Here is a 6,974-nt window from a genome sequence, read left to right as displayed (position 1 = left end):
TTCCTATCCAACTATTTGCCTCTCTATTTTATTCACTATTCTTTTTAGGGATTTTTTTTACCTGAAATTTCCTTTGTCAGTTGCTCTTAGAGCCCATACTTCAGCACCACCTCCACTAAAGGGAACTCTATGCATTCTGATTTATTCAAATCCAGTCAGTAAGAGTTAATGAATTCCTAAAGGCAGGAGATCAATCATGTTCTATTTATATTTAATTAATTTCATGTTGACTCAATTGTCTTTTATAACTACTTTAAAGCATATTTGTGATACATTCTTATTTCAGAATTTTGTGTGGATTTTACTACACCAAATCATAAAAATCTTCATTTCCTCAGGACTTTTAGGACATTCACTGTAATATTTTTATTAGCTCTTCACAGATTTGTTCCTTACACATTTCCCCATTTCCTCCAAAGTAGAATTGATCCAATACTTTTTTTCGCTCCAGAATGAAACCCAGTTGTAATAGTTTAACACATGTGCTAGTTCACCTGTTTGCCTCTTTTTCTGGACTTCTTTCTTTCTATGCTCTTTTGTTTCCCTGTGCTTGGTAGAACGCATGGTGCACACAGTAGATGCTGCAGAAATGTGTTGTTTTGTCTGAAAGAATTGATGAGTGAATTTAAAAAGCTGTGAAACTAGAGAACTATAGTAAGTACAAAACATATCAGAGAGAGACTGGCTGATTGCACATTAAAAAAAGGTATGTGGCAGATGAAAGATGTTAGAGCACAATATAATTAAATGATGAATAAAAGGAAAGCATGATATAATGTATGCCACTGGGCATAAGATTTTGGTATGGAGGGAAAGAGGAGCTGGTTGGAGGAAGAATTTTGGTGGGGAAGTGGGTAGGCACTTGTAGAAAGAGAAGATTGAGAAATCGGAATTAGGGCAGGTGAGACCTATAATTTTCAGAAGCTGGTATAAAATGAACATAGGTTCTTTTATGAAAGACCCTCAGAGCTCTCTTTGATGGCTAGGCCAGGTACTAATTTTTCTTCTTAACAAAGTAGGGAAACCATCTAGGGTGGGGTCAGTAGCCTTTTTCCACAAAGAGCTATACAGTAATTGTTTTCAGCTTTGTAGGCCATACAGTCTTTGTAGAAAATTCTCAACTATGTCACTGTAAAAACAGACATAGAATATACACACACACACACACACACACATATGTATATGGTATAAACTTTATATACAAAATCAGACACTGGGCTGGATTCGACCAGCAAGCATAATTTTCTGACTCCTGATCTAAGGTATACAGATCATAGTCTGTGCCTTCTGGTCCTCCCTCTGACTCCTGATACAAGGTATACAGATCATAGTCTGTGCCTTCTGGTCCTCCATCTGTTTTCATGGCTTGTCCAATAAATTGGTCTCATATGACATTAAGGGATTTCTGCCCTGAATGAATAAACTACAGCTTTACTTGCTTACTAACTAAAATTCCTTAACAGAATATAAAATCTTTGATTTCCTGTTAGCTACAAACTGTTCACTAGTCAAGTTAGTTAACGTAATGTCTGAAATTCACTCATTAAAATATGCCTTATCAATAAGTCAAAAAGTTCAAATTACTGATATGAGATCTATTCCAGCTTTCTAAAGGGAAAGAGACAAAGAGAAGATGATAGCTTGGGATACCTGAGCCAGGGAAGTAGTAGACATGGAAGTGGTAGGTGAAGAAAAGTGGCATAAAAAGTTAATTGGAAGAAAAGAAAATGAATTTTCTATTCTCATCATTTGAATTAAAGTTGGCGTGGCTTACTTTGTCTCAAGCTAGACACTGACAAATTATGATTGAGTGGGAGGCATTTTTGTTAGCAATGACTCTTAACACTCTATAGTTTCCAAGATTCCTGAAAGATATTTTTTTTTGTTTAAACATGGCTGACCAGAAAAAAAAGGAATTAATTTTCAAATGATTCTAATTGTGGTGCCATTCCATTCCTTGGGATGAAAGCTTAGATTACTAGAGATGTAGTATTCTGATCAAAATTGGGTTGTAAGCTTTTGTGTAAAACTACCTTCTTCCAAATATAAACACAGCAATAGTATCTATAAGTTATATTTATAGAGTCATTTTTGCTCTGGAAAAAAAAAAAGACAAACGTTTCTTATGAACCAACAACTGAAAAGAAACAGCAGTGAGCTGGAGATTTTATACTAAAATATAAAAACACAAAGAGGTAGCTAAGAGTTCAATCTCTTTGGGAAATGGGATCTAGACTTTCCATATTTAAGTCAGAAGCCAGAGTAAGAAAAAAATTTAAAAAGCCAAAATCATGCTTAGTGGCCATAACCTATAGTGTATTGCTGGGTAGCATGGCAGGAGGAAGTAGAGACAGCTGGATATGGCTCAGGCCATATATTGTCTTGGATACTTGAGTGGTTGTAACTCTCAGAATGGTCATTCTGAACTGCCAATATGAGATCTGTTTCTGACTGGGGACTTGGATAACCTAAAGAGAGGAAACTATAAAAAAAATTAGATATAGAACAGTGCATGAAATAGAAAGGAAAATGACAAAAGAAACACAAGAAAAATTTTTTTTATCTTGCAACTAATATTTCATGAATGCAAACTAAACTCCTAATAGCCAACAAATTCAATACATGATAAAATTTATTACCCAGAGTATAAACTTCTGAATGAGACATTAAAATAAATATGGTCAAAATTCTCAGAGGAATAAAGAAAAAATACAACTATAAAGAAAAAGATAATATGAACAAAAATAGACGAGTAGAAGTCAAGGAAAGAGTTTTTTTTTAATGTAGAGATTTGGGGAATGAAATATGTAATAACTAAAATAAACTCAGCAGATTGAGTAGAGCCAAGAAAGATTTAGTAAACTTGAGGAAACTCTGAGATCTTGACACAGAATTCAGGACAGATAAAGAGATGGAATATGTAAAAGTTAAGAGACACAGAGGGTAAAATGAGAAGCTCAATATATGTATTATAAAAGTTCCCAAAGTAGGAAAGAAAAAGAATAGCAGAAAAGTCATATTTTAGGAAATAATGGCTTAGTGTTTTTTCTGAATTGAGGACAAAAAAATTACCAGAAAAGCCCCACAAACTGAAACACAGGAACATAAATACACAAAAATATAAATGTAGAAAACAAAAAAGGAATTGGAAATCTTAAATAGTAACATAGGAAAAAGGACACATTACTTACAAGGTTGGTGAAAATTAAGTTGATAGCAGACTTAGAAGCAATGATAGATATCATAAATTGACAGAGAAAAGAAGTCTTAACATGAAACTGACTATCATGCATAGTAGAGGCAAAATAACATTTTGAGGTTCAAGGATTAAGTTAATTTATCCCATATATAATTGTTTAATTAAGAACTAATGGACTTGTGAAGTAGTGAATCTCAGGAAAGAAATATGAAATATTAAAGCAACCTAAGTAACTATTGATTCTAAAATTAATATTAATAACCACTAATTATCTTAAAATTAGCAGAAATTACAATACCCTAAAAAAATAAAGTCAGTGTTTGAGGTGTAAATCATAATAAGATATTTTTGGAGTAAGAGAGAGATAGTGAAAACTACGTTTTGTTAGAAAAACATAAAATTAAGTCAGATTGTTAAAATATTTACACTTAAAGAATAGAAATAAAAGCTATAATGTCTAAACTAGTAGAGAGAGAGAACGCAAATAAACGTTATCTATGAAACCACTGGCTGCAAAAGAATAGAGGGAAAAACATGGAAAAGAGAAAACACAAAAGAAGGTAGCTATTTTAAATAAGTCTAAATAAACCAGTAATCACAATAAGTGTAAATGGACTAAATACACCATAAAACAGGTAATCTAATTGCATATTAAAAATATGTGAAAAGCCATGGCTAAAAACAACTAGAATATAAAGGATCCAGCCCTGGAACTCTGCCAAATGATGGGGAGCTGCTAGAACTCTCTCCAGGTCAGAGGGTCTGATGAATGCCATGGTTTATGTTCCCCTTCCACCTTGAAAGAATAGACAGGAGCAATGGATGTCCTAGCCAACCTACTACCTCACTGAGCTCTGGGTCCCTACCCCACACCAGCCTCAGCTATCTCACCTAGGCACACACTGGGACACAACTGATCCACACTCAAGCTGTCACTCAGTTTCTCTACAGTACAAGCTGTCTTACCAAGATGACCTAGGCATGAAGCGCCCCATAACATTCCAGGTCTATAATACTTTGGCTACAGCCAACTTGCCAGGTTACCCCTGGTGCAGAGTGCCCTGGAACTTCCTGGGCCACAGACACTTTGACTCTAGCAGCTCTCCCAGGGGTCCCCTGCATGGAGTACCCTGGAATATCCCAGCTTGCACCCATTTCAGCTTCAGCTATTCTGCCACGTTGCCCTCTGTGTGAAGAGCCCTGGGACTGCCCCTACTTATGACCACTTCAGCTCCACCATCCCATCAGGGAGTCACCAGCATGGAGTGCCCTGGGGCCCAGCTTCAGCCAGCCAGCCAAAGCCACCATGCACACAGAGTCTACACAGGGAACAACCATATACGAAGCCATTTCTTCAAACTTAGAAGTAGCTGTTCTATCTAATTTATAGAAACAAACACAGAAAGTCAAACAAAATGAGAGAGGAATAGGCTCCAAATGAAAGAACAAGACAAAACCTTAATGAAAAAAAGAACTAAATAATGGAGATAAGCAATCAGCTTGATAAAGAGTTCAAAGCAATGGTCATAAAAATGTTCACTGGAATGGAGAGAAGAGTGGATGAACTTAGTGAGAACTTCAACGAAGAGAGAGGAAATATATATATATATATATATAAAAACAGAGTTAAAGAATACAATAACTGAAATGAAAAATACACTAGAGGAAATCAACAGATTAGAGAATGCAGATGAATGGATCAGCAATCCAGAAGACAGAGTAATGATGGAAAGCACCCAAGCTGAACAGAAAAAAAAAAAAAAAGTTAAATGAGGATACGTTAAGGATTGTTTTAAACACATCAAGCTAACAAACATTTGCATTATGAGGTCCCAGAAGAAGAGAAAGAAAGGTGCAAAAAACTTATTTGAAGAAATAAAACCTGAAAAATTTTCCTAATCTGGATAAGGAAACAGACATCCAGGTTCAGTAAGCACTGAAAGCTCCAAACAAGATGAAATCAAGGAGGTCCACATCATAACACATAATAATTATAATGTCAAAGATTAAAAATAAACAGAATTTTTAAAGCAGCAACAGAAAAGCAACTTGTTACCTATAAGGGAAACCACATAAGGCTACCAGCTGATTTTTTTTTTTTTAGCAGAAACTTTACAGGCCAGAAGAAAGTGGCATGATATATTTAGGTGCTGAAATGGAAAAACCTATAATCAAGAATGCTCCACCTGAAAAGTCGTCATTCAGAATTGAAGGATAAAATTCTCCTAGACAAAAAAAAAAAAAAAAAGTTAAATTCAGTAGCACTAAACTGGCATTACAAGAAATGTTAAATAGGGGTGACTGATAAAAAGGGGTGCCTGGGTGGCTCAGTTGGTTAAGTATCTACCTTCAGCTCGTGTCATGATCCCAGGGTCCTGGGATTCAGCCCCACATCGGGCTCCCTGCTCAGCGGGGAGTCTGCTTCTCTCTCTCCCACTCCCCCTGCTCCCCCTGCTCCCCCTGCTTGTGCACTCATTCTCTTTTTCTCTCTCTGTGTGTCAAATAAATAAATAAAATCTTTTCAAGACTGTTGAATCACAGATCTGTACCTCTGAAACAAATAATACATTATATGTTAAAAAAAAAAAAGAAGAAGAAGATAGCAGGAGAGGAAGAATGAAGGGGGGGGATCGGAGGGGGAGAGGAACCATGAGAGACTATGGACTCTGAGAAACAAACTGAGGGTTCTAGAGGGGAGGGGGGGTGGGAGGATGGATTAGCCTGGTGATGGATATTAAAGAGGGCACGTTCTGCATGGAGCACTGGGTGTTATACCCAAACAATGAATCATGGAACACTACATCAAAAACTAATGATGTAATGTATGGTGATTAACATAATAATAAAAAAGAAATGTTAAAGAAACTTCCTATAATGGAAAAGAAAAGGTCATAATTAGAAGCATATTAGGAAGGGAAAAATTCATGAGTAAAAGAAAACATACAGTAAAAGTAGTAGAAAAATGACCTATAAAGCTAGTGTGAAGGTTAAAAGAAAAAAATGGTAAATTCAATTATATCTAATGCATTAGTTAAGAGGACTCACAAACTAAAAAGATCCAAAATATGACAACATACACAAAACATGGAGGGGGCAGTAAAAATGAAGTTCTTTTAGAATGATGTCACTTAAGTGATCATCAACTTAATATAACTGCTCTATACTTAGGATGTTATATATCAACCTCGTGGTAGCCACAAAACAAAAACCTACAACAGATACACAATAAAATAAAAGAAAGCCAAGCACAACACTAAAAGAGTCATCAATCACAAGGAAAGAGAGCAAGAGAAGTCCTACAACTGGAAAACAATTAACAAAATGGCAATAAGTCTGTACCTATTATTAATTTAAATGTAAATGGTCTAATCAAAAAACATAGAATGACTGAATGGATAAAAAAATGAGACCCATCTATATGCTGCCTATAGAAGACACACTTCAGACTTAAAGATACATACAGACTGAAAGTAAAGGGATGGAAAAAGATATTCCATGCAAATGGTAGTGAAAAAACCCAGGGTAGCAATACTTTTACCAGAAAAAATAGACTGAAACAAAGATTGTAACCAGAGACAAAGAAGGACACTACATAATGATAAAGCAATAAATCCAACAAGAGGAAATAACAATTGTAAATATCTATGCATCTAACATAAAGCAAATATTAAAGACATAAAGGGAGAAATAGACAGTAATACATAAAAGTAGGGGACCTTAACACCCTACTTACATCAATGGATAGATCATCCAGGCAGATAATCAATAAGGAAAC

The sequence above is a fragment of the Callorhinus ursinus genome, unplaced genomic scaffold (assembly GCF_003265705.2).
Source record: "Callorhinus ursinus isolate GAN/ISIS: 27379988/994484 unplaced genomic scaffold, GSC_fseal_2.0 scaffold9, whole genome shotgun sequence".
Taxonomy (NCBI): domain Eukaryota; kingdom Metazoa; phylum Chordata; class Mammalia; order Carnivora; family Otariidae; genus Callorhinus; species Callorhinus ursinus.
Note: the sequence above shows the minus strand (reverse complement) of the source record.